The following is a 19,244-nucleotide window of genomic DNA, read 5'->3' as shown; positions in this document are numbered from 1 at the left end:
GAGAGGGGAGTGGGGTGCCCCCATAATTCAGGCCCCCCCCCCCCCCCCCCCCCCCGGGAGGTAGAAGCTGAGAGGCGGCTGCAGACAGGGGCTCCCCAAGCGGATGGGAGCTTGAATCCATTGCGGAAGGTCTGCGCATAAACCCCCTGAGGGAACTGAGCCTGAGAGGTGGCCCTGCCCCGATCTCAGCACCAGATCATAATCTCATACTGAATAGCAGCCCTGACCCCGCCAAAAGCCCTGAGGCTGGAAGCAGCATTTGAATCTCAGACCACAAACACGGGCTGGGAGGATCAGGAGGTGAGGTGGGTGTGAGGAAAATATTCAGAGGTCAAGTCACTGGCTGGGAAAATGCCCAGAAAAGGGAAAAGAAATAAGACTATAGAAGGTTACTTTCTTGGCGAACAGGCATTTCCTCCCTTCCTTTCTGATGAGGAAGAACAATGCTTACCATCAGGCAAAGACACAGAAATCAAGGCTTCTGTGTCCCAGCCCACCCAATGGGCTCAGGCCATGGAAGAGCTCAAAAAGAATTTTGAAAATCAAGTTAGAGAGGTGGAGGAAAAGCTGGGAAGAGAAATGAGAGACATGAAGTCAAAGCATGAACAGCAGATCAGCTCCCTGCTAAGGGAGACCCAAAAAAATGTTGAAGAAATTAACACCTTGAAAACTAGCCTAACTCAATTGGCAAAAGAGGTTCAAAAAGCCAATGAGAAGAAGAATGCTTTCAAAAGCAGAATTAGCCAAATGGAAAAGGAGATTCAAAAGCTCACTGAAGAAAATAGTTCTTTCAAAATTAGAATGGCACAGATGGAGGCTAATGACTTTATGCAAAACCAAGAAATCACAGAACAAAGAGAGAAGAATGGAAAAATGGAAGATAATGTGAAATATCTCATTGGAAAAACAACAGACCTGGAAAATAGATCCAGGAGAGACAATTTAAAAATTATGGGACTACCTGAAAGCCATGATCAAAAGAAGAGCCTAGACATCATCTTTCATGAAATTATCAAGGAAAACTGCCCTGAGATTCTAGAACCAGAGGGCAAAATAAATATTCAAGGAATCCACAGAACACCACCTGAAAGAGATCCAAAAAGAGAAACTCCTAGGAACATTGTGGCCAAATTCCAGAGTTCCCAGGTCAAGGAGAAAATACTGCAGGCAGCTAGAAAGAAACAATTCAAGTATTGTGGAAATACAATCAGGGTAACACAAGATCTAGCAGCCTCTACATTAAGGGATCGAAGGGCATGGAACAGTATATTCCAGAAGTCAAAGGAACTAGGACTAAAACCAAGAATCACCTACCCAGCAAAACTGACTATAATACTTTAGGGGAAAAAATGGTCTTTCAATGAAATAGAGGATTTTCAAGTATTCTTGATGAAAAGACCAGAGCTGAAAAGAAAATTTGACTTTCAAACACAAGAATGAAGAGAACCATGAAAAGGTGAACAGCAAAGTGAGGTCATAAGGGACTTACTAAAGCTGAACTGTTTACATTCCTACATGGAAAGACAATATTTGTAACTCTTGAAACATTTCAGTATCTGGGTACTGGGTGGGATTACACATGCACACACGCTCACATACACAGAGAAAGAGTGCACAGAGTGAATTGAATAGGATGGGATCATATCTTTAAAACAAAATGAAATCAAGCAGTGAGAGAGAAATATATTGGGAAGAGAAAGGGAGAAATTGAATGGGGCAAATTATCTCTCATAAAAGAGGCAATCAAAAGACTCATTAGTGGAGGGATAAAGAGGGGAGGTGAGAGAAAAACATGAAGTCTACTCTCATCACATTCCACTAAAGAAAAGAATAAAGTGCACACTCATTTTGGTAGGAAAACCTATCTCACAATACAGGAAAGTGGGGGATAAGGGGACAAGCAGGGTGGGGGGGATGATAGAAGGGAGGGCATGAGGAGGAGAGTGCAATTCGAGGTCGACACTCATGGGGAGGGATAGGATCAAAAGAGAATAGAAGTAATGGGGGACAGGATAGGTTGGAGGGAAATATAGTTAGTCCTATACAGCACAACTATTATGGAAGTCATTTGCAAAACTACACAGATTTGGCCTATATTGAATTGCTTGCCTTCCAAAGGGAAGGGGTGGAGAGGGAGGGAGGTAAAGAAGGTGGAACTCAAAGTGTTAGGATCAACTGTCGAGTAATGTTCTTGCCACTAGGAAATAAGAAAAACAGGTAAAGGGGTATAGAAAGCTATCTGCCCCTACAGGACAAAAGAGAAGATGGAGACAAGGGCAGAGAGGGATGATAGAAGAGAGAGCAGATTGGTCATAGGGGCAATTAGAATGCTTGGTGTTTGGGGGGGGAGGAGATAAAAGGGGAGAAAATTTGTAACCCAAAATTTTGTGAAAATGAATGTTAAAAGTTAAATAAATAAATTTAATAAAAAAATAATAATAATAATAATAAAATCTTTTCTATTCTCTCTTATTTCAGGAACTCATCAGGAGTTGTGAATATAAGAAGTATTGTCTGCCTTACTTCCAAATCTATATACACAGCCTCATTATTTTTGGAGTTCCAGCCACATGTCTCCAACTGTCTAATGGATGCTTCAAACTCAATGTCCTATAAGCACCCAGAACTTGTCTAAAATTTTAAGTTCATTATATCCCCCTCCACTCACACCTTTTCTAACTTCTCATCTGTTGAAGACACTATCATCCTTTCTATGATCATTTGGCATTTTCCTTGATTCCTCACTCTCTTCTACTCCACAAAATCCAATCAACTGCCAAATTTTGTCATTTCAACCTTTGGAATACCTGCAGCTCACACAACTACCACCACAGGTCCTCATTCACCTGTCTCCTAGCCTCCACAACTGAGGAGATCAATTAGGAAGCTACTGCAGTAAGTCATTCCCCACTCCAGTCTATCCTTCAGCCAGCTGCCAACTGATTTTCTCACAGTACATTTCTGACCATAACCACTAATGCCTCCCTATTGCCTTGAGGAGTAAATATAATCCCCTCTGTTGAGTTTTTAAGGGCCTTCACAATCCAGTTTTCCAAATTTATCATATATGACATCACTCCTATGTCTGCACATTGGAGTCCACCCAAACTCACCTGTACCCTTGCAAATTTGATCTTGGCTATTATTTTTATAAACTTAGTACATGTTGCTGTTCAGTCGTTGCAGCCACGTATAACTCTTCATGACCCCATATGGGTTTTCCTGGAAAAGATACTAAAGTGGTTTGTCATTTCCTTCTCATTTTACAGATGAGGAAACTGAGGCAAACGGTGAAGCGACTTGCCCAGAATCACACAGTGAGTGTCTGAGGCCAGATATGAACTAAGGTCTTTTTGACTTCAGCACCAGCATTTTACCACTGAGCCACCTTAATGCTCTAGAAACATAATGTCTCCTCCAGTAGAATATAAGCCCCATGGAGGAGAAGTTGACTTTCACTTTTGTTTTTATATCCCTAAGATCCTGATCAGTAAATACCTGGCACATAATTAAATGCTTGCTGATTAATTTATTAACAGAAAGCTCTACTCATCTTTTCACAGGATTTTAGGGGCAGGAGAGGCCTCAGCCTCTCAGCAGCCATCTAGTCTAAATTATACCGCAAAGTAATCCTACAACATCTGTTTGAAGACTTCCATAGGAGAGAAACAACGGTCTTTCAAGGCAGCCCACAAAACTTTATGAAAACCCTCATCATTAAGAATTTCTTCCTTTAAATCAGGCCTAAATTTGTCTCTTGGCAATTTCCCCCTGGTTCTAAGCTCAAGGGCTAAACATAGAAAAGCTAGTCCTTTAAATACCTGGAAAGAGCAATTAAGTCATCCCTTTTCCATGCAGCCTTCTCTTTTTCAAACTAAAATTTCCCAGTTCTTTCAACTTTTCTTGACAGATTCTTTGCTTTAGTTCTTTCTACTAAACTACTTGCTCTGGTCCATGCCTACTCCTGAGAGGAGTTCCCTTCATACTATGATGCTCACATCGTAGAGCCCTAGGGCCAATGAAGTCACAGCCCATCTGTCTCCTCCTCCTTGACTCCAGCCCCACGTCTGAGCCAGAAAAGAGGATTCTTCCATGGGAAACCTCTGCAATGGCATTGCTGTTATTCTGAGACTGAAGAGCAATGGGATTTTACATCCTGGTTAGTATTTCTAATAATAAGCAAAGGCAAAATTTGTTACATGGTTATCACCTCACCCAGCGGATAGGACTCCTGAGAGGAAACAAGTAAGTCCTAACACTGTCATGCAGTAACCAAAGAGCTTTCTGCATCTTTCCTGTCTCCCCAGGATGTCAATGGGCTTTCTACACTATGTGGAGTGTATGCCAACAAGTATACTATTCAACTCTCAGAGAATAAACTTCTACATTGAGAGTGCTGTTTGAGGTATATTAATAAAAATAACTAACATTTAAATGGTGCTTTAAGATGTGAAGTGATCTGCCTGAAATACAGTCTAATAAAAGCAAATTAAATGTCTAGTAAAGGCTGTCAGATCCTCCTTAAGCACTGGAGATCTCACCTGAAATGCAGCCTTTCCTAATTTCTCTGTGGTATGCCTTCACTGCAACACCATAGATAGCACTTTCTTTATATTTCTCTAATGGCAACATTAACTCATCATACCATCATTCATTTGCATTTCCTATCTCACCTACCAAACTGTAAGCACTTTGAAGACAAAGGATGTGTCCTACTCATCTCTAGGTCTCTCCTCTGAGTACCTGGCACTATATTGTCAGATAGTAACTAAGAATGAAAGACTATCATTTGCCGGTAAACATTTCTAGTGTCCTTTTGCTAGATCAAGTCACACAAAACTGCAAATGAGACAAGAATGGGAAGAATTCCTAATCAGAAAATAAAGATCTAATTAGAAGAAAAGAAAAAATCTTGTAAAATGAAATGCATGAGGATAAAAATAAGTCCATACTTGAACTAAAAAAAAAAAATCAACTATACAAATACAGGATGGCTAGATAACAATTCATTTTAAAAAGGTATGGAGTTCAGCGAGTATGACATGGCAGTTGAAAAAGCTAACACTAGCTAATTTAGGTTGAGACGCATTTCTTGAAAGAGATTATCTTGCTAGGTGTGGGGGCTACTACTGAGAGGGCTAGTAAACTGCTTGAGTTCAGGAATTCTGAACTATAGCAAGGGAAAAAAGTCATAAATCCAGCACCAATAGAGTAAACCCCAAATAGCCAGGAACCACCAGGCTGCTTATGAAGGGGCAAACTGGCTTAGGTTGGAAGCAGGGCTTCCATGCTGATCAGTAGCAGGACTGGGTCCATAAGTGGCCACTGAATTTTCAGCCAGGATGAGATAGGTAGGGAGAGTCAGAAGGAGATAAAAGCAGGAAGAAGGGAGGAAGAGAGTGGGGAGAAAAAAATAACAACTTGCTCTCTCTTCCCAAGTATTTAAAGGACTTTGATGTGCATGTACAAAGTGATTTATGCTTTTTTGCTCTGCCCAAAGAAAAACAGGAGAGACAGATGGAAATTGTATAGAGGCAGGTTTTAGCTTGATGTAAGAAAGAAATCCTAACAATCATAGCTGATCCAAAAGTAGAATAAAATGCATAAAAAGGTAGTGGCTTCCAAATTACTGAAGGGCCAGCAGAGATGGAATGATCCACTGCTGAGGATGTCCAAGGAAGGAATTCCTCTAAGTCTAGTTGAAAAAGATGACCTTGGGGCTCTTTCATCTCTGAAGATTCTCTGATTGTAAATCATTTGGAACACTTAACAATATACGATTGTGCTTACTTACATCCCTAAATGTAATACTGCTAGTATTTCATAAAAATATAACTATCTTGAAATGTTACATATGGAAAAACTATCCCATCCTTTATACTTCTGCTAGTCAAAAAATGCTTCCATATATTAAATAAAATTATCTAATATCAATTCTAAGAAATACCTTTAATATAACCAGTTATGTGGTACATCATTACACAAAAGCTGCTGGATAGAAAATAACACATCAATAGTAAAAATGCCAAAAGTCCAAACTAAAGTCAACAATTATTTGCTAAGGATTTCAATTCCAAAGTATACATAAGTACAATACTAAGGGATGACAAAAGAAGCAACACACATGTAACGTATGAAAGTCAAGAGAAAAAAATCAGTGGGAACACTATAATGAGAACATATAATATGACTAGGAAGAAAACTTTTCTCCTTTTCAAGTTGAGAAAAGGAAAGTAAAAGCCTATACATGATGTTCCAGACCTCAGACAACTTTCTAAAGAGGAAAAATGAGCAAGTGAATGCCATCAGGCAATAGAGAAAAGAGGCTGATGGGGAAGACAACTTTATACAGGGCTCCAAAAAGGCAACGGCTACATTAGCTATTGACCTCATTCTTCTGGCAGTTAGGTAGCCTTTAAATGGGAGGTACGACGCTAACCCTTACCTTAGCAACCTGGGTCGTATTTCCTAAGGGATTCTATTTACTGGTGGAGACCTCGCTCAGGAAAAAAGGACAGTGTATGCCTGTTTCTCAGCCAACCTGACAAATGATGACAGCCAGAACAATTTTTCTTTGCCATTATTTCATTTCACTCCCTACCTAACTTGGTCAAATTCAACTTTTTTTATGTCCAACTGTCTTCTCTCCATAATTATAACTATTTAAGTAAAAACTAGATGGTTACCCTTTACAAATGCTTTGAGGACAGGAACCACATCCATAAATAGGACACAAGATTATACATTTAGAGCCAGAAAGTACTTCACTGGGCATCTAGTCCAGCCCCTTCATTTTATGGATGAGGAAACAGAGTCCCAAAGAGACTAAGAGACTTACCCAAGGTCATGCAGGAGCAGAGCTGGAATTTAAGTCCACATTCCATGATTCCAAACCCAGTTCTCTTTCTCTATTATGCTTTGTATCTCCCTTTCCCCCATATAAGTGCTTATTTACAGTGCTTAAAACCTTACTTTAATAACTTGCAGCCAAGATGACTACCCAGCTCCCCCATGTCTACTCAGGCACAAACCTAAAATCACAACAGACCAAATAATTATCAAGAAATCCAATGAGAAACTATATGAAGTGATTCTTTCCACCTAAGACGTGCACAATTCAGGAAGCAAAACTGGATAAGATGAGAAAATCAAAGAAAATACCGACAGCTATCAAAAGTTATTGCAAATCTTGAGTAAAACAAGCATGTTTATTCATGGCAATAAAAGACTGGAAGGAAGAAATGATTTTGCAAAATGCTTACATTGATACTTAGAAGAAATGAAGCAAGATCAGAAAAACCTGAAAAGACTTACATGAACTGATACAGAGTCACAAAAGTAATGTGGAGATCTTGGGACACAATGTTATAATAAGGCCAAATGTAATCTTCTGGGGGAGAAAATGGACTTTTAATGCAATAGCAAATTTCCAAGCAGGTCTGATGTAAAAACTAGAGGTCAGCAGAAATTTTCAGATGCAACACAAAACCCAAGGGAAAACAATAAAGGCAAACCTATATGAGCAACTGAAAGGGACAGTAAGAGTACTAACATTCTAATGGGGGAAAAGAAACAATGTCTCTTCAGAATCTTAATGTCTTCAAATAACATTGATGGAGTTAAAAAAAATAGACATTTTGGATTGAGAGTAAAGAGAAGGGGATGGAGGGCAGCTAGCAGTGCAGCAGATAATGCTTCAGCCCTGGAGTCAGGGGGACCTGGGTTCAAATCTGGCCTCAGACACTTGACACTTACTAGCTGTGTGACTCTGCCAAGTCACTTAATCCCATTTCCTTGGGAAAGAAAAAGGAAAAAAAAGGAAGAGAGGAATGGTATTTGCTATTTCCCATAACTGAGGCATATAATAAAAATATAAAAGCGTGAGGAAAGGGATGGGATGAACTTCACTCCTATCTGAAATGGACAAAGCAAAAATAAACACACACACACACACACACACACACACGGAAACAAGAAAGGATAGACGGAGGGAATGTTAAGGGAGAAGGAATATTTGCAAGCAAAACAAACTTCTTGATTTTGAAGGCATATTAAAGGAGTGAAAAAACACTTCAAAAAGAGAATAGGTGAACAAAATGTGAGTATATACGAATGCTATCCCACTGTCAGAAATGACACAAGATGCTCGCCAAGAATTCTGGGCCATAGAGGCTCACGCAGAGGGAAGTGAGCAGAACCAAGGGAACAATGTGTACAAATCCAACAACACTGTAAAGAACACTCCGTGTCTCCAAGTGGCCTGGTGAAGCAGATTTTCAAATTCATGACGGAGAAGCGATGGTTTCAAGGGATAAAAACCGATTTTTGGCCAGGGTCATACCTGTATTTGACTGTGTCTATTTGTAACAATGGATTTTTCTCCTTGCTGATTTTTAAGTTAAGCGGGGATTGGCAATATTGATGGGGACAAAAGGGGGGGCTCATTGAAACATTTCTAAAACCACGCGGAAGAAAAATGAAGGAAGTTCTGCAGAAAAGAGAAGGGAAGCAAACAAACATTTATTATACACCTACTATAGGCTAAGTAATGTGTCAAGCGCTTTAAAAACATCTTATCAAGTAAGCACAGAAAGGTAATGTATGGAATTTATTATATACTTTTTCAAAACTCAAGCAATATGATACAGAGATTCACAATTTTCTCTACAACCTTCTTTGTGGTCTGTATATATGGGAATGTTCTTTTTGGTGCTGAAGTTTAAAATGAAAAGTCAAACATTTAAAAAGAACTTTTTATTTTATAACATTATAACCACTCCATTATTAAGCACAAATCATGATTTTAGGATCTATAATTTCTTCATATTTTCACCTTTTCCAAAGATTCCTAATTTTATCAGTTGGGAATCTTTCTCCTCACAAAGAATGTATCCCCATTACACTCTAGGATATAGTTAAATCAACAGTGGTGCAAAGATGACTAGAATTTGGGGGCATAAGATAGAAGGCCAAGGCATAGCAAGCAGCTGGGAATAAATACTTCAGTCCCAATCCCCCCAGCTGCCTTCACTTCAATGAGGAATCAGAGTAGGGCTTCAGGGGAAACTATCATTACAAAGGAACATGCTGACTAGTTAAAATAAACGAATTCCAGAAAAGCCAATATTCAAGTAGTCAAGTAGCCCAACACCAGCGCTACTATTTCCTACTCACAGCCATTCTTCACCCAGATATTGTACCTTCCATGCAAATACTGAAGTTCAACATTTCCCTTGTTGTATAGTATCCCCCTTTCTTTTCCCCTTCTAAGGGATCAGTCTCATCTGAATACTGGGCACTGTTTCCACCTAGTTCAATTCAAAATCTTGGTCAATGGGACCAACTGCCAGGTGCTCCCTTCAGCTAACCACTCAACCACCCAAAAGCGTACATCCAGAGAAAGATAAGCAAAGTGAAAGGGCTTATACAGCATGTCTCATTTATTAGGAACAGTTGATAAGAATGATACAGTGGTCTTGAAAGACTTGCCATTACATTTCTCAACTTTATTTTACAGATAAGGAAACTAAGGCAAGCAGAGTTAAGTGACTTGCCCAGGGTCACACAGCTAGTAAGTGTCTGATGTTGAATTTGAACCAGGGCCAATACTTTATGCACTATAGTGCCACTTAGCTGCCTCCTTCCCCATGCTGTCCTTAAACTGAGTTTTTAAAACCTAGTTTAAGCCTACACTTACCTCTACTGTTTCATCTTATTAGTTTCAGTCTGATGTTCTAGCTTGTCAATCCTGTCATCCAGTGTGAGGGAACAAAGAGAAGAGGAGTTAGGGTGGAAAAGGATATAGTGGGGAGGTAATATCCCAACAATCAGAGATGTCCAAAAAATGGAACTGGCTGCCTCACAGTCATGACTGCACCATTACTAGAGGTCTTCAAACACAAACAAGCTGACTAACTAGTGGGGATGGAGAGAGCAAGGTTACCATTAGATTGCTCTCCTGAAATCTCCAGCCAATTAAACGCTAAAAGGCATACCTGAACTAACTCTTCTTTTTCTTGAGTCATTCACATTTGTTGATACACACACACAAAAGAGCAGAACCCAATTTCTGTTGAGAATTGTGCTATACTTGCTTCCAGATAGTTTTCTGTCCTCAAGAAACAGTTCTTCATTGCTGTACCAATAAAAGTTTGTTGAACTGCATTAAACTAAGTAATCTACATTCTTATCTCACTCAGAATTACTTCTGACTGACCTGATGACAAGTGGTTTATTTATCATAGAATAAACTGAGATTTTGGTTCAAGCTTGATAATTAGTGCTGAAGAGTTCAAACAGGCCATTCAGAGAGGCACAACTTTCTGAATGATAAAAGCAGATTCATACTCTTGATTACTATAATGCCTATTTATTGCAAAGTTACAATTCAAACCACAGGGAAATGCTACAATGTATATCACTGACACCAAATTTCAAAATAAATCTACTCCAAGTTGAAACATATGTGCCAAACTTCAGCCTAAGGAAAATTCTTGCACTGACATTCACAAACACTTGAAAACAGTTTTTGTCCCAGTAATGCTGACACTTAGAAGCATATTGATGTTACTAGAACAATATATTTTAAAATATCAACTCAAACAATTTCAATCATTTAAAATCACATTACAAATGTGAATGCAGCTAAATGTCTTCTAAACAATTATCAAGGTATGGACAATTATAAAATCTTGAAAACAGATTTTCGGACTTTAAGACAAACATACAGGCTGTCACTTTTGTTTGTAACCTCTCAGTATTTGTATTGTGTACTTTATTACTATGTCAAGAACCCAGAACACTTGGAAGGTTTTTACATGGCAGATCTGCTTTAACAGGTGTGTAGAATTCCTAAAGTGTTTAGGGCATGCTTAAAAGTATTTCTTTTTCAATTCTCATTATGATCTTATTTAAACTGTTAATTTACTAGGAAAAATATTTATTGATAGTGAAAAAGTAAAATTCCAGAATTATGAATTGGTGGAGTAAGGTACTACCCAGTATACTGTTGTTATCCTTCATGTTCAAAGCCTGTTACAATCCTGAAAGTGATTTTTTTCCTGTGTATATGCGAATATGATTAAAAAAAACAACGCTCTCTGCCCAAGAGCCCACCTTCCGAACTCCTAACTTTCATGGCTGTGTTTTGTTTTGTACTGTATTTTGTATTGCCTACAGAGGCAATAAGGTGTGGTCAAAAGAACACTGCACTTGTAATCACAAGTCTAGGGCTCCACCACTGACCAGGTGGGGGAACTGAGGGGACTCAGTCTCTTCACCTTAGTGGGCTGCAGGTTCCTTACCTACATATTGCTACTTGATGAGTAAATCACTACCTTATTACCTTCTAGAACTTAGGAAGGAACGCTCTATTATTATCTAGTACATAGGCTATTGTAAGAAATAAAAGAGATAATACAAGTAAAAACATTTTGCAAACCACAGAACTATATGCAAACACATTGTCATTACTGCAGTCACTATCTGCACAACACCTATCTGCAGAGCTGCTTTACTTTTCCAATCAATATCCTGAAATTACTTGCTTAGCCCAGAGTCACTCTGCCCCTGATGCTGTTTCTCAAAATTTCGCCTTGAACTGAACTGAAACTTGAATTGAAAATAATTTTCAAATGCTTACAGCGATGCTTCCAAATGTCTGAAGTATCCCTCCCTGGTCACTGGCACCCACCCACCAACAGTTTCTTGGGTGTCCTGTTGTCCTTCATTCTCTACACACAACCTTAATGTCAGTTTGCTTACTGGTTTTTTTAAGCTGTTTTGTATCCCCAGAGCTCAGCACAATGTTTGGTATATCCTAATGACTTAATAAATGTTTGGTAACGCCGGTGATAATGACATGCAATGCTCCAAATTTTGCAAATTTTATAAAGAAGCATTATTTTTTGAAAAATGTTTTCCAACCACCATAAGTGGTGGTGTACATAAGTTATACATAAATTCTGTACATAATTTACTGAGTACAGAAAGACTTTGGCATAATATAATGTTTAGCCAAATTGAGGCTAGGAAAGTTTCATTCAAACTGTAAGAAACCTTAAATGTTACCTACTCTTTTTACCCTTCTGAAATGAGCTTGTGCATTTTATTTTACTACAAAGCACATCTAATTTCTATACCCTTCCCTCAACCTATCACCCTCCCCCACAACAATTGTCCCTCCAAGAAAATAGGAAAAAAGTATGAAAAAAAATGGCCAGGGGTAACTACAAGGATACAGCATATAGTGGGAGGACAGAAGCAAGGAGGGGTAGAAAGGTAGTGAAGATCTGGGATAGTGCCAGGGATAAGTATATATAGCTAGGTCTGAAGAAGTCTAACAGCCCAAGGAGAGAGCATGGAAAGTGACATGGCATCAGAAGGAACAGGCGACCGATACAGAGAAGAGAGGCAGAAAGATTAGATGGTGAAACACAAGGACAAAAGTGAAGGCCATGTTCGGACACAAAAGATAGGCTTACATCAGGCCAAGGACTGAGCCATAGGACATGGGGGGAGGGGGGAGAGGGAGTTAAGGGAAAGAGACCAGTGCAAAAAAGAAATAGACACTAAGACAAGAAATAGAATTTCACATTCTAAAAGATGAAAAATATCATTTAGATCTTGCTGTTTAGAATTCCTATTATAAGTCAGGCATTTTCCATGCAAAGCTTAAACTACTAATACCTATACAATTCTGTACTATCAATCTCAGTCTATGGAGCACAGTATTGGATCCATCTTTGACCTAAGGGGATCCAGCCAAGAGTTTATATTAGTGATTGCTCGGTAGGTTTCAAAATTGAGCTGTTTAGTAATTTGTTTTATTTAATATGCTTTGTTCTATTTATATTAAAATTTCTTCAGTGAAGGTCACAGTGAGATAACAGTGAGATACAGGTTAACTTATTTATCCTAAAATGTTTACTCGCTAATTTATAATTCCTATATAATCTTCAAGACCTTTAATCTAATTATCTTAAATTGAAAATAATTTCCAAATGTTACACTAATTTTAATCTAAAATAGAAAATAATAAGTCACTTGGTACCACTACTAATATAAGCCAAGGTAATAAGAAAATTTGGTTAGATTTAGATCTTTGCTCTAATAGCCTTTAAGAAATATGGCATTTTAGTATTTTGGAAGCTAAATTGGATAAAAGTCACCAAATTGTAACAAGAAAAAGAAATTCATCCAGGAATAAAGAAAGATAGGCCCTACAAAGGAAAGCAGGGATAAAATTGGGTAATTGGGTGTGCTGAGCTGCCTAAACAAAAGGGTATACCAGAATAAGGGATCAAATAAAAGCGTGAAGGCAGGCTGAGGAGTATTTTGCTCAATCTATTTCCTTAGCCCAGAATTATATCTAGAAGCATACGGGGTAAAATGACACACAGCCACAAAAGCAAGTAAGCAAGAAATTCCCTTATTCATGAAATATTTTCAGTTTTTCCTAATTGCATGTAAAAATAATTTAACATTTTTTTTAAAATTCTGAGTTCCAAATTTCCTCTCCCCTTCCCTGAGATGGTAAAGCACATTGATATAGGTCATACTTGTGCAATCATTATGCATGACACATTCAGTGTCGAATACATTTTTTATTGGAGGTATCTTTAAATATACTATGCCCTTACTGAAGCACAACTGAAACCTGTCAAAACTGTTACTATATTTGGATATCTTACTGAACAACCTTGTCAAACACTTTTTGGTCATTAGCATAATGAAATTCAATGAAGTATCTAATTTTTTTCTACTTATAATGACAATGGAATAAGAATAACTGATTTTTATTTGCTGAGATTAATTTTTAAGACAAAATGACAATAAGTAATCTGACATATGAAATTTAGTTTAAAAAGTAATATCCCAAATTTAATTATTCTGGCCCGATAATCTACACATGTTATATATAATATGGTAAAAGTTTTAAGTCAAAAATTGTTTGTTTTTGAAAACTGTCTGCAAGGGAGAGAAGAAATCACAAAAAGATAAAAATCAATCATTCTGACTACCTGAAATTAAAAAGCCTGCGCAGGAACAAAATCAGTGCAAATAGGATAAGGAGGCATGCTTCTGATGAAGGTCTGATACCCAAGGTATAGAGGAATCAACATAAGTATATAAAACTAAGAACCACTTCCCAATGGATAATGGTTCAAAGAATATGAACCAGCAACTCTCAAAAGAAATTCAAGCTATTAAAACTGTATAGAAGACTACTTCAAATCACTACTAAGAGTAACAGGAATCTGAGTTCTTCCTCCAACACCTGATAATTGATTATAAAGAAAATTATAAAGTCAACGATGGAGGGGATGTGGAAAGATGGGCACTGTTGTAAAGCTGGGACTTGGTTGAACCAATCTATAAAGTAATTTGGAATGATACTTTAAAAAGTGACCAAAATATCCATTCCCTTTGATCCTATTCCCAGGCAAAAATAACTAGTAAATCCAGGACTGAATGGTTTTAAAAACCCCACAATATTCCTAACACTTTTTGTGGTAGGCAAAAACTAGAAACAAAGCAGATATCCATTGATTAGGGAATGGGTAAATAAATAACAGTAGAAAAATATAAAATGGAATTTTGCCGTGCTGTAAGAACAAGTAATGTGATAAATTCAAAGAAGTATGGAAAGACCAATATGAACTGACACAAAGTGAAGCAAGCAGGACCAGGAAAACAATATACATTACAACTATAAATGTAAATGGACAGAACAAAAAAAGAGAAAAAGAAAAATTGAATGCTGCGTAGTTATTATGATGAAGCTTGTAATCAAACATCATATAACCTATCAGACAGCTAGTTTTGCTCAACTATTTCTTCCCTCTCTCCTTTTTTAAAATTTTCTGTTATAATGAGGAAGAGAAAAGAGGGGAAGCCCATATTTGTAAATGAAGGTGATAGAAAAACAAAAAGAAAATCAAATATTAAAAGCAAAAAGGGGGGAAATTTGATTGTTTGGCACTTAAAATATCTTTCATCAAACAATTATTAACAATGATTAGGTTCTCAGATCAGCTTGCAGAAACCCATTCATTCACATACTGCTGGTTTGGCTATTTTCAATCACGTCCAACTCTTTGTGACCCCCTTTGGGGCTTTCTTGGTAAAGATACTAGAGTGATGTGCCATTTCCTTCCCCAATTCATTTTACAGATGGAGAAACTGAGGCCAACAGGTTGAGTGACTTGCACTCACACAGCTAGTAAGTGTCTGTGGCCACATTTGAACTCAGGAAGATGAGTCTTCCTAACTCCAGGGGCCAGAGCTCTAACCACCTACCTGCCCCATTCAGATAACCTAGCTAAAATAGGATCTGAGGAGAGTTCTGTTTGTGACCTATGGAAAAGGGAGTAAAGGGACCAGATGAAGAGCTCTCTGGTTTTTTCATGGCTCCTCTAAAAGCACAGAGGCAAGTTCTAGGTTTAAGTGAAGAACAGAAGGGTGGGATGAGCAAAATACAATCAATTCTGCTATAACGAATGTTTCAAAAATGTGAATTTGTGCCAACACTACTGATATATTAGGGAATATTTTGAGTTTCCTTCTGTATGATTTCTTCTGTGAGAAAGTAAGAATACAGAATACTACACAATAGCTTCACAGTAACTCGGGAGTATGACTCTTCGGATGTCCATCTCCACAACTTCCCAAGTCACCTTCAGGTCTTGGTCAAAGGACCATATTTAGCTTAGCTTCCTGGGTACTACGAGCTGGGTCTGCACTGTGACCTCTCAAACCTCCTGCCCCTGTGGCCTCCTCAGCTTTGCCTGCCCCATGTCCTCCTGCAGCTTGGGGCAGAGGGGGAGCAGCAGCCACTATTTATTATGGCATTTGTGTATTTTTTAATCATTTAATATGTAGAAAACTGCCAGGTTTGTTAGGTTCCCATCTTTTCTAAAAAATATATATATCACTAGAGGCTCGCTCTCATGCTTGCTCTCTGGGTCTCAGCTCAGGCTTGGGACGATGGCATCTTGCACAGGGCCACAGGCGGCGGGCACCAGCAGCAGCGACTACAGGCACCAGGAGTGCATGGCCTCACACTACTAGATGACTACCTTCAAGACTGAAACTAAGACACTGACCTACATTCATATAGGTCTTTGGCTTCTGTTAGCAGCCCAGATGTGTGTAGGGTATCTGAAGCTCCTGTCCTATGAGTAAGATGCTGCTCCCCCTGTGCTCCAAGCTGCAGGAGGACATGGGACAGGCAAAGCTGAGGAGGCCACAGGGGCAGGAGGTTTGAGAGGTCACAGGGAAGACCCAGCTCCTAGTATGCAGGAAGCTAAGCTCTTCATGATCAGCACGGGGTTGTTCTCCATTGCCCCTCTCATCTATGGCACCATGGAGATGTTTCCTGCTACACAGCAGTTGTACCTCCATGGCAAGGCATACCGTGTCATCTTTGGCATCTCTGCCATCTCCATCATGTACCTGGTGTTGGTAGTGACTGTCCAGGTGCATACCTGGCAGCTCTACTATAGTAAGAAACTACTGGACTCTTGGTTCACCAGTACACAGGAGAAGCATAAATGAAGTTTGACACATGAACTGTAACTGTAACTGGGGGTGGGCATGGGGTTGGGGGGAAAGGGGAGGCTGAGCCTCAAACTGAGAAGAATGGGAGGGTAGAGGGGACTGGTCCTGAAATAGTCTTCAAGCCTCTGGCCTAAGATTGGCAGCAGGTACACATGAGGCTGTGATTCCAGAAAACACTTCCTACCTCCCTCACCTGCGTGTTTGAAAAGTTGTGTTAATTGAGGGCTACTGAAACTGGATGAGGCCCTCTTTGGCCAGGACTGGATGGTCTCATTCTGTGGCTTGAGCAATGAGGTTTTGGCTCTTCAGGATTCCCCTTAGGGATGGATTATCATCTTCATCTCCTATTTATCATCTCATTTACTCCTTCCTTCCATCCCCTCAACTTCTTTCCTGCAGCCAGGAAGACAAGTAGAAACCAAGTAGAAGCTGGTAATAAATCAGGCTCCATCCTTTCTAGGAAGGAAATAACTATAGGTTGTAGTCTCTGATGCCAAAAATCATGACTCAAAAAGGAACTCAGTAAAATTCAACTGTACCCTGACCATTCATGCTTTGTATTTGATTAGATTTGGAGTAATGTAAAGTAGATATTCCCAAAATTGTTCTTATCAGTGGGTGAAACAAAGAGTAACAACTTGTACATCATAGAGATTTGCAGTTGTGTGTACAATATTCTCCTCTGCCCGACCATGTATATGAAAATGCCTATTGTATTTGGAGCTTAAATTCTGAATAAAAATGGGGAAAAAATATATCATTTAACAAGTTTTTGAACTTTATGCCTTTAAAATCCTGGGCCCTACAGTTTTTGTTGCTCCAATGTCAACTGACAGAAGAACTGCCTGTATTTGGTGTCTTTCATGGAGGCTCCAGGAGAAGCTGGACAGAGATTGTTATGGAAGGGTACAGCAAAGTACTGCCGGGGGTGGGGGTGGGGGGTGTAAAGAGGGGATGGGGGGTGTCAGGAGACTCTGAGTATAAAGTGACATCATGTCATCATCATTAACATTTCTATACTGCTCTAAGGTTCCCAAAGCTCTTTACATACATATCATGAAGCATGAGCATATCCTGAAGTGTCTTCCAAATGATTGAACTTTGAATTATACTCAGAACAATTTAACAGAAATGTATTTTATTATATTCTTATGAAAAATGGGTAAACAACATAAATATGGTCATTCTCAGTTAACTAGAATATTCTCTCCAAACTCAACTATTCTGGATAAACAAGTGGGTAAGTTTCCCTCAACATTTTGAAGCTAGAAACTTTAAAGATGCATATCCAGCTCTGCTACAAAGGCCCTGGGTACAGTTCTAAAGAAGTAACGGGCTTTTTTCTGTTCTCTGTCACGGAATAGTTAAGAACAGAAAATGGCCATTTCACACCTAAAAAATACACCTTTCCTTTCACAGAGGCAAATCAACAAAGAACTAGAGGGGTCTGAGGCAACTATTTATGCCTAATTACTATGCAGTCTCATCAAGTGGATTTGAAGAAGGCTATGGCCAACTTTCTGATGTACACTTTCAAGAGTTATGGTAGGTTCCAGGCAGGGGAGAAATATCAACTTAGAGGCATTGATTTAGAGCTGGAAGGAACCTTGGTGGCCACTGAAGTCAACTCCTCATTTTACAGATGAAGAACTGAGGCTCCCCCAGAGTCACATGAACGGGTAATGACGTTTTTGAACCCAGGTCTTCCTGACTTCAAGACCAGCACTCTATTCACTTCATTATTTCTTTTCCTCATGGCACTTCTGTCTTCTCTTAGTATAATCCCCCTGAGTAGAAAGATCCATCTAATATGGCAAATAAGAATTCCAAACAAAAAGGAAGATTGTCTCATCTATACATACTACAAGAATTACTTCAGTTGTAGTTATTTTTTTAATATGAATTCTTAAATTGTAAAAACAGCACAGAATAATGTCCAGAAATCTGGGGAGAGATCAGGAAGACCTGAGTTCAAGTCATCCCTCAGACCCGTCCTGGCTGTGTGACCCTAGATAAGTCACTTACCACTCATGCTCCAACCAACTCTCTAAGCTATACATGGCAGAGCAGGTATGGATTTGTCAGCCTTAGCATTTTCTATACCCGTCAATCCATAAGCATATATGCACCAGGTATGTTAAGTCCCATCCTGTCCCCACCTGATGAATCTATCCTTCTACCCCATGGAAAGCGATAATAGGCCTGAGCAAATATCCAGCTGGTGACTCAAGGGCACCAACCTAGCAGAACAGGGAACCAACCTCTTGGGGGCAAAAGTTAGAATAAAGGAAAAGAGAAGGGAAAAGTTACCACCCACTCAAATGCAGGCATATACAGTCCCCAAACCTACAAACCCAAACCCATTTGCAGAGAGCAAATGACCAGCTCAAACTAACCATCATGAATGAGCTAGTCCTACTTTCCTAAGGAACACCAACATCACAGCTTAGCTCTCCAATGCAACAGTGCAAAGACCAAGATAAAACCTCTTGCTGGACTGAATCTAGGTCCAAATCATGCCTCTCTTCTCCAAAACCAAGCCAGGACCTGAACTTCAGACTGATGTTCAGACCCCCTCATATAGAGCTCTCAAACTTTTTGGTCTCAGTTCCCTAAAAGGGGTCATTCTTAACAACTGAGAAACTTCCCACAAAACACCTTTTGTTTATGTAGGTGATATCTTT

The 19,244-nt window shown here is 39.1% G+C and overlaps 1 protein-coding gene and 1 pseudogene across 1 annotated transcript in view; one reads left to right on the top strand and one right to left on the bottom strand.

Annotated features, from left to right (window-relative positions):
* TAOK1 (TAO kinase 1) overlaps positions 1 to 19,244 on the bottom strand; it is a 153,920-nt gene that overhangs the window by 90,295 nt on the left and 44,381 nt on the right.
* On the top strand, positions 15,988 to 16,557 carry LOC140524941 (protein jagunal homolog 1-like; annotated as a pseudogene).

The sequence above is a fragment of the Notamacropus eugenii genome, chromosome 2 (genome assembly GCF_028372415.1).
Source record: "Notamacropus eugenii isolate mMacEug1 chromosome 2, mMacEug1.pri_v2, whole genome shotgun sequence".
Lineage (NCBI taxonomy): Eukaryota > Metazoa > Chordata > Mammalia > Diprotodontia > Macropodidae > Notamacropus > Notamacropus eugenii.
The sequence above is the reverse complement of the archived record's forward strand: the minus strand, read 5'-3'. Positions and strand labels throughout refer to the sequence as shown.